This window comes from Babylonia areolata, chromosome 16 (genome assembly GCF_041734735.1).
Source record: "Babylonia areolata isolate BAREFJ2019XMU chromosome 16, ASM4173473v1, whole genome shotgun sequence".
NCBI classification, from domain to species: domain Eukaryota; kingdom Metazoa; phylum Mollusca; class Gastropoda; order Neogastropoda; family Buccinidae; genus Babylonia; species Babylonia areolata.
In genome coordinates this window covers 23,555,816-23,565,815 of record NC_134891.1, presented here as the reverse complement: position 1 = coordinate 23,565,815, position 10,000 = coordinate 23,555,816, and the positions used below count along the sequence as shown (strand labels likewise).

The following is a 10,000-nucleotide window of genomic DNA, read 5'->3' as shown; positions in this document are numbered from 1 at the left end:
CCAGATTTTGTTAATAAGGTATAAAAGTAGTAACCTGAAGTTGGAATCATCTTGCGTGGTTTCTTTACTTTTTTTTTTTTTTTTTTTTTTTTGGTACCCTTCCCAAAAGTGATTCACAGATTCCACAGAGATAGATAGATAGATAGATAGATAGATAGATAGATAGAGAGAGAGAGAGAGAGAGAGAGAGAGAGAGAGAGAGAGAACGGAACACTGAACACTGAATTATTTTAATGACTTAGGCCAACAGCCCCTATCATAACACACACAGAGAACCGTAACACAAGTTTTTTTTCAGTTTTTTTTATTTTTTACAAGAACCATGTTGTGTGGAAACACATACGTGAGTCAAATTTGCATAAAGTTATATGAGAACGCGTATTTCGAATTCGCTCTTTTTTAATAAAAGTTTGAGCATTAAGTTTTAGAAGACTGTTAGGTCTATATATATATATATATATATATATATATATATATATATATATATATATATATAATCACACATCTGAGAACAATGAGGGAAAGAATAAAACATGACACATCGTAACAACAGTCACCAAAGTCAGGTGAGCAGTTTGGAAAATTTGACTGTGAACGATATTAGTTATGTCTGGACGTCAGGTGGTAAGAATAATTATTGTCTACTCATATCTATAATCAAATACTTCAAAGACTTCAAAATATATAAATATATATATGATCAGTAAAAAAAAAAACACACACCCAAAAACCCAAACAACAACAACAAAAACAAACAAACAAAAAACAAACAACCCCCCCACCCCCCCACAAAAACACAGAAGAGCAAAAGACCTTCGGCAAAAGTTTTCTCTCTTTTTTTTTTCTCTCTCTCTCTCCCCCCCCCCCCCCCCCCCCCCCCCCCCCCGCCCCCTCCCCCCTCTCCAATATATTCTTTAATGCCTTTTTTTTTCATAAAGCATAAATACCAGTTAATTACAAACCCACAGTCATACTGTTCCTGTAAATAACTACATGAAATGACAATATCATTCACATCACAAAGAGAGATACGTTTGCTGAAGAAAAAAAAAGGTACAAATGAACATTTAATATCACAAAGATAATAGCAACATGATATTGTATTATGTAAAAGACATTTCTGGCTTACTAATAGATAGACAAACCATTGTATAATACAGAATTTCAGGCCATTGTATAATATACGATTTCATAGCATCCTTTAGAACTATACATAACCATAAAAAATCAATAAACATCCTCTTGAATAATCCCTTCAGTAGAAAATAAAAACATGCAAGACCAAGTGACATCGTTTCGTTTATCTATTTATAGTCTGTTCATCTAAGATGATGATATTAAACCTGAAAATGAATTATATCATCAATATTATTATTATTATTATTTGGATTGTTATAATTTCTATCATAATGATAATGATTGTTATTATTAATTAGAAATCAACATTTCTGTATATTCGAATGGAAAGGGGGTGGGGGTTGAGGTGGAGGGGAGGGGGGGGCGAGGGGGAGGGGGAGAGGACTAAAAGAGAGAGAGGGAGAGAGAGAGAGAGAGGATAACGAAATGTACAAAAGATAGAGTAAAAAAAAAAAAAAAAAAAAAAAAAAAAAAAATCAATAATCAAATACTGTATGCACTACTTCTGTAGATTATTATTTGAAATGAGGTTCATGTGGGGACCTACAATAAACAACCAACTGGACTATTCAACACATAACTAGCTAACTTTGACAAAGAACAGTTTGAAATATATAACTTTTTTCCATTGACAAGACTCCCCAAAAGTGCAGTTGCACCACCGCAACATATTTTCCCCTCCTCTCAACATACAAACATGTATTCAGTGGAATGAAATAGCTCAGCTACATACATGTTTTAAACATCTATTTGAAACAAGAGCAGAACAGAGTTTAAGTTAGGCCGAAGTTTCTCAGTGAAATATTGGAAATCAATACTTATGTAAAATCTAGGCTAATAACTTCTTCGTAAATGACTAAATGATATACTGAATTCACAATTAAGTAGGCAACGACAACATATATATAGCTTTTCATCTGTTCTACTGACGGGCACAATAGCCGAGTCGTTAAAGCGTTGGACTTTCAATCTGAGGGTCCCGTGTTCGAATCACGGTGACGGCGCCTGGTGGGTAAAGGGTGGAGATTTTTACGATCTCCCAGGTCAACATATGTACAGACCTGCTAGTGACTGAACCCCATTCGTGTGTATATGCAAGCAGAAGATCAAATACGCACGTTAAAGATCCTGTAATCCACGTCAGCGTTCGGTGGGTTATGGAAACAAGAACATTCCCAGCATGCACACCCCCGAAAGCGGAGTATGGCTCCCTATATGGCGGGGTCAAAACGGCATCATACACGTAAAAGCCCACTCGTGTGCATACGAGTGAACGTGAGAGCTGCAGCCCACGAACGAAGAAGAAGAATCTGTTCTACAGAAAAAAAGAAGAAAAAGATCAACCCGCTTTCTTCAAGAATGAATGATTCATGATTAACTGAACCCTCCCCGCGAACAGACAACCACATGATTTAATTTTTCCGCGTATAGTAATAATGATAATAATAATAATAATGATGATAATAATAATAATAATAATTCATTATCAAACATTCAAGAAAATTACTATCATACCACTCCAGACCAGCAACAAGACTTGTTATTCTCTCTTCAAATCGTTAGCAGTCTTGTCCAGTTTCCTTCTCTTGTCGTGTCACCAAAACGGTACAGCAACTCAACACTTTTTTTCTCTCTCTCTCCCTCCCTCTCTCTCCCTCTTGTCTCTCTCCAAAACGCCGTCAAAAAAACAAAAACAACAAAACAACAAACCCCAAAAACAACTGAAGCGTCGATACTGGACAGTGTGACAAGCACGGCAAAACGCAAAACAGCCAGGACCGACGGACTTCAAACGTTGAAGGGTTGAGAACAACCGGTATTTATATACACAAAGGGGGTAGTGTGGGGACGGGGGGAAGGGGTTGGGGGAGGTCAGTAGGGGGAGGGGGGGGCGGGGGGTTGCGGGAAGGCAAATCAATGCACCTGTCGACTGACACTGCTTGCTGTGGGCAAATTTGTCGGGAAGGAGATTTGAACTGTCCGTGGACTTGAACCGTGCAGGATTTTGGAGGGACTGATCCCCTCTATGACGCTGCTACTACTGTCCGTCATCTTTCTCTCTCTCCCTCCTGCCCTCCCCCCGCCCATACCCCCCTCCCCCCCCCCCCCGACAATATATACACACGCACACACGCGCGCGCGCGCGCGACACGCACAAACACGCGCGCGCGCGCACTTAGAACCCCCCAAACTCACACACACACTCACACACGCGCGCACGCACGCACACAAACACACACACGCGCGCGCGCGCACACACACACACACACAAGCGTGCGCATACGTACTCAATCCGCCTGGTTCCCCCCACCCCACCCCTCCATCCACACTCTCAGTCAAACAGATAATGCGCAGACAAGGGCACACACACACACACACACACACACACACACACACACCACAATACACACACACACACACACACACACACACACAACACAACACAACACACACACACACACACAAACACACACACACAGATATAAGGAGAGACTATCGGTTGTTCAGATTCACATTAAAAGGAAAATTAAAAAAAGTTCCATGAGAACCCTAAATTTTAATTTTTTAAAATATTTATTTATCTTAAAAAAAAAGAAGAAAAAAAAAAGGCAGTACAGATTGCTCGTTTTGACTTGTAGATGGAAGATGAACTGTTTTTAAACCAAATCTGTCGATCCATGATTCACGTATGCGGCATTCACACACACATGATTTATCATGATTCATTATATCATGTTGCATTAACAATTATTTTGTTTCACGTTTTTGAACCATTGTTCTACTAGTCAGTTACTAGTCAGTTACTGAGTTGTGCAGTTAGGTGAGGAACACGAATATAGTTTCAGCTTATCATTCTCTGTGTGTGTGTGTGTGTGTGTGTGTGTGTGTGTGTGTGTGTGTGTGAGTGATGGCCTAGAGGTAACGCGTCCGCCTAGGAAGCGAGAGAATCTGAGCGCGCTGGTTCGATTCACGGCTCAGCCGCCGATATTTTCTCCTCCTCCACTAGACCTTGAGTGGTGGTCTGGACGCTAGTCATTCGGATGAGACGATAAACCGAGGTCCCGTGTGCAGCATGCACTTAGCGCACGTAAAAGAACCCACGGCAACAAAAGGGTTCTGTAGAAAAATCCACTGCGATAGGAAAAACAAATAAAAACTGCACGCAGGAAAAAATACAAAAAAATGGGTGGCGCTGTAGTGTAGCGACGCGCTCTCCCTGGGGAGAGCAACCCGAATTTCACACAGAGAAATCTGTTGTGATAAAAACAAATACAAATACAAATTTATTCATGATTTATTTCAAACACCTTTCTAATCCTTCTCCCCAGTGAGGTGAATGTGTAGGGGATTATTAGCAGATTATTGTTAATACAATGATTTAATAAAAAGTGTGATAAAAAAATTAAAATTATTAAAAAAAAAAGCTCGTGTGATCGTTGACATAGTTTTCTTTCTTCATTTTCATTGATATAAATCCAAGATTGCTGTATCATGAATCATTTTGTTTCAGAGAGAGAGAGCGACATTGTGTGTGTGTGTGTGTGTGTGTGTGTGTGTGTGTGTGTGTGTTTGTGTGTGCGTGCGTGCGTGCGTTGTGTGTGTGTGTGTGTGTGTGTGTGCGCGTGTGCGTGTGTGTGTGTGTGTGTGCGTGCGTGTGTGTGCGTGTGCGCGCGCACGTGCGCGCGTGTGTGTGTGTGTGCGTGCGTGAACACGTATGTATAATGCTGTATCATTAATCATTCTTAGTCGGAAGGGAACTCGTTGTTTGCCCTTCGGGAAATGCCTGTCCAGGAGGCTGGCGTATAATAGTGGTTGATGGTCTTTCTGCTTTGCGCTGTTGAGTTGTGATGTACAGTGCAGTGTGCCCTTCACACAGAAAACCAGCATTTCCTTTTTCCCTCTTCCTTTCAGCTTCTTCAGCCTTTGCAGACTGTCATCCCGACATGTGATGCTCTCAATTTCCCCCACCCCCACCCCCCCCCAAACACAAACACAGGCATGCACGCACGCACGCACGCACACACCATCACCATCACACACAGACACCCACACAAACACAGACACACACACATACACAGACACACACAGGCACACAGACAGACAGACAGACACACACACACACACATACGCTCACACACTGTCACACACACACACACACACACACACACACACACACACACACAAACACTCGCACGCACACACACTGTGACACACACACATACACACTGTGACACACACACACACACACACACACACTGTCACACACACACACACTGTCACACACACACACACACACACACACACACACACACACACACACTGTGACACAGACACAGACACACACATACGGACAGACAAAAAACCGTAACACATCGACTCACGTCAGGCTTGTGCCACAAGAACTCCTAAGTAACACTCACGGTATTTACTGAGATGACGCGATAAACCGAGGTCCCATGTGCAGCAGGCATTTAGCGCACGGAAAAGAACCCACACTGAGCAACAAAAGTGTCCATGGCAAAATCCTGTAGAAAACTCCATTTTGATCGTAAAACTAATACGCTTGCAAAAGCAAAAAACAAAAACCAAACAACGACAAAAACAACAACAAACAAACAAAAAACAAACAAAAAAAAACAAAAAAGGGGGTGGGGGGGTGGGGTGGGGGTGGGGGGGGTGGGGGGTACGGGGGAGAGAGAGAGAGAGGGGTGGGGGGTGGGGGCGTGGGGGGACACGTGCGCGTGTGTGTGTGTTCATACCTGCCATCTATGGCATTGTCTTCTTGGTGTAAAGATACACACATATATGTGTTGTTGTTTTTTCATGTGCTGAGGGATGTTATTATGCACTATTGTGCATGTGTTGTTCCAAGTTCATCCGCTTTGTCTTTCAAAGATTGTATTTCGTTGTCTTTTTCTGAAAGTTATTTTCTTAAAGCCGAAATCTCTTTCCCTAAAGCACTTGATCACCACTTTTGAAGCTAAGCTTTTTGAAGTCAATCTCATAGTTGCAGCCTTCTCTTCTTCTTTCATTGACATATTTACTCTTTCTCCTGCTATTTCTGAGTCTGATCCCAAAATGGTGCTATTCATGCTTAACGTTTAATAAGAAGTTTTCACGACGCTAAAAACAAGACTTTGGAACGCCGTATTGTTTAGCACACCTACGTTGAGTTTACAATTGGACAAAGCCCTCTCGCTTTATACGACCGTTTTGAAATTCTGTCACGTTTTGTGATTTGTCATTGGGATCAGCAGATTTGCAGTTGGGAACGGCTGTCACTTTACTTAACTATTTCACAAATCAGAATAGAAACTGTCACGTTTCGTCATTGTGACCAGCAGATTTGCTACTGAGAATGGCTGTCACTCAGGTAACATTCAGAAAAGAAATTCTGTCATGTTTTGCGATTTGTCATTGGGACCAGCAGATTTGCAGCTGTGAATAGCTGCCATTCAAACTATATTGTTTCAGAAAAGTGACACAAGCAAGCTTCAGCTTCAGGAACTTTGTATTTTTAAATGATAATGATAAATCGTCAACTTCCTGTTCCACTGCCAGCTTTTAAATGTAAACTATCATGTTAATATAAATCAGTAATTAATTAATCATTTCTTTTAACATTATTTTTATTGTATTATATTAAAGAGATATATTTCCTATTTATACTAAAATACTAAATGAGTAAAAAATATTTTGCGACACTTTATAATATAAAAAAAAAACATTTGAAGGGAAAAGACTACTGCTGCGAGTGTCACTCTGACTGGTTTGTGTGTGTGTGTCCGTGCGTGCGTGCGTGCGTGCGTGCATGTGTGTGTGTGTGTGTGTGTGTGTGCGCATGTGTGTGTGTGTGTGTGTGTGTGTGTGTGTGTGTGTGTGCAGAGAAAGAGAGAAGTGGCGTGTAGATAATATGCAAATAACCAGTGAGATAGCGAAGGGACGTAATTCATAGTCGTTTCCGGAAGAAGGCGTTTAATATACACATGCGCACTGCCTAGTTAGATCTGAAATTATTGAAATTAGAAATCTAATTCAATTACTCTCTATATGTATTGTTTACCTTTTGCCGATTTTGTTTTTTCTATGTGCCCCCGAGGGAATTTTTTAGAATAAAAATCTTGAATCTTGGGGGGAAAAAAGAAAAAAAAAGAAAAAGAAAAAAGAATCTCTGAGAAGTGATGGTCACAGTATAACTTTTATTTGGATTTCTTTACATTATTACCTTTTTTATGATGAGAATTTTTTTTTTTTCTCGATAAAAGGAGCAAAGGGATCAGCTCAGTCAACATGTTTATCTCTTCCATTTTCATCGCAAGAATGTTACAGTATAGTAGAACAGATCCAGCGATATACTTTCAGTTAAAAGAAAGGAAAATAGGCTGTTCAAATGCAGTACACGAAGAAATGAATAAAATTTATGGAATTGTTGGTTAACATGAACAACACAATTACCATAAAAGGCACATTGTATCATTGATCTGTAGGTGGAAACTGAACTGTTTCAAGACGAAACACATAGAAAGTATTTCCTGAATGCATGGTAATCCTGCAACAAGTGATCATATATTTATTTGCGACGTGTTAATGTCATATCCTTGTACTAGCATCTTTTCAGGTGCAAGAAATCTTGGACTCTTCATTTTTATTGTTCTAAGTTTTAAAAATCTAGACCTATAACGTTTTTTTTTTTTTTTTTTTTTTTTGTTGTTGTTGTTTTTTGTTTTGTTTTTTATTGGGGTGGGGACTTTTCAACACTGTTTAAGTTTGATTTTTTTTTCTTTAAATCTTTTTGAGATAATGCAACTCGGTGAGTGTATGGGGAAAGCGCTGTGGGGCCGTGTGCAAAAGACTGACACATTCGATCAAACGTGATGATGATAATGATGACAACAACAACAACAACAATAATAATAAAAACAATAATGATAACAACAACAATTATAGATAGTACTTATAATGGCGCACACTCCCCATGCGATGGGCTTCTAATCGCCCGTTCATGAAACAACACATTTTCACTAGTGCATAATAACGTAAGTCTGCACATGAAAAAACAACAACACATAATTATATGTATATGTATACACCAATACAAAACTACAGATTGCAGGAATGAAAAGACACACACACACACACACACACACAGAGCAAAAATACCCTACACACGCGCACACACACAAATGTCCACCCACAGACATACTATTTATTTATTTATTTGATTTTATCTATTTATTTATTTCATTTTCATTATTATTTATTTATAATTATATTATTAATCTTTTTTTTCATTTTATCTTTAAAAAGTAATTTATTATCATTATTATTTTTCATTAAAAAAAAAAAATTCTCAAGGCCTGACAAAACGCGTTGGGTTACGCTGCTGGTCAGGCATCTGCTTGGCAGATGGAGGTGTAGCGTATATGGATTTGTCCGAACGCAGTGACGCCTCCTTGAGCTACTGAAACTGGTCTAAAGCATAAAGAAGAAGAAGAGAAAAGTAAAGGACTGATGTTTTGAACTGCACGTGGTTAGAAATCGAAATAAATGCCAAAGTAAGTCGTTTCTTACGCTTTTGATGCAAACCAGTGGTCAATGATCCCAGACATTGTGACACCGTAAGAACTTGAAAAGCACAATTATATCGGTGTTTCGAAATCAGTTCACTCGCGCGGGTTTTCTACGGTTAAGATCCTGTTAATTTTGTGATTGTTGTGCATTTATACGAAGCTCAACGTTGAGCTTGTGTGTCATTGTTTGTGCTTGCAGATAATATTGTGTTGGGACTGCATACAGTTGTTGTCCATCTGTTGTGCGCAGACGTATGTGTGTGAATAGCGAGATTTGCGTTTTCATGGGAATGTGTGTGCGTATATTACATTGTTCTGCTGATTTATCTTATTTTAGTTATTCCCTCACGGCCTGACAAGTGCATGGTTGAGTTAATCCGAACGTAGCGACTTCCATGATTAACCACTGAATCCTACCAGTCCCACACAAATTACAGATCTATATAACTGCCACTTCAATCTGGCTCAACAAACGGTTACCGATAGCCACCACTCAAAATTAGCACTGTCGTCAATAAAGACGGTAACTTCTTTGTGATACAATTTAAAGAGAAAGAAATATGGTAACAAGTCAATTGGATATGAAAATAACTTAGTACTTCGTCTATATTTTCTTTATTTGCTTTTTCTCAAAAAAACAAATCACTCCTATATTCAACTTAATATACCTACTTCAACATTCAGTCAAAAAGAAATTTTCGATTAAACAACTGAAACTTGATATTTTTCTTGTTTTAAATACTTATAATCACTGACCAATAACGATAAGGCTAATACATTTACAGTATTTAAAAAAATATGGAAGGGAGAAAACTGTTACTGCTGTCACTGAGGTTTTGGAAAATCGTGCGCGCGTATGTGTGTGTGTGTGTGTGTGTGTGTGTGTGTGTGTGTTTCTGTGTCTGTGTCTCTGTGTCTGTGTGTCATGTGTGCGTGCTTGCGTGCATGTGGTCGGTATCCTGTATGTGTTGTGTGTGTCTGTGTGGTGAAAGACAGAGAGAAGGGGCGTGGTAATGATATGCAAATAACTAAAGACAGGGAAGGGAAGTAATTATAATAATAATGATGATGATGATGACGATAATAATAATAATAGTAATAATAATAATATTAATAATAATATGCAGGCTTATACAGCGCCGTACCCCCATCTCAAATAGGGCTCACCGCGCTTTACAATAAGATATACAAATTTATGACTAAGTGAGAAAAAAAAAAAAAAGTATAAGAAAATTTAATAGAATAAAAATTAAATCAAATAGAATAAAATAAATACTGTTTCAGTTTCAGTT

The 10,000-nt window shown here is 39.1% G+C and overlaps 1 protein-coding gene across 1 annotated transcript in view; it reads right to left on the bottom strand.

The window, feature by feature from the left end:
• LOC143291014 (putative chitinase 10) overlaps nt 1–10,000 on the bottom strand; it is an 81,993-nt gene that overhangs the window by 17,709 nt on the left and 54,284 nt on the right. The window lies entirely within an intron of this gene.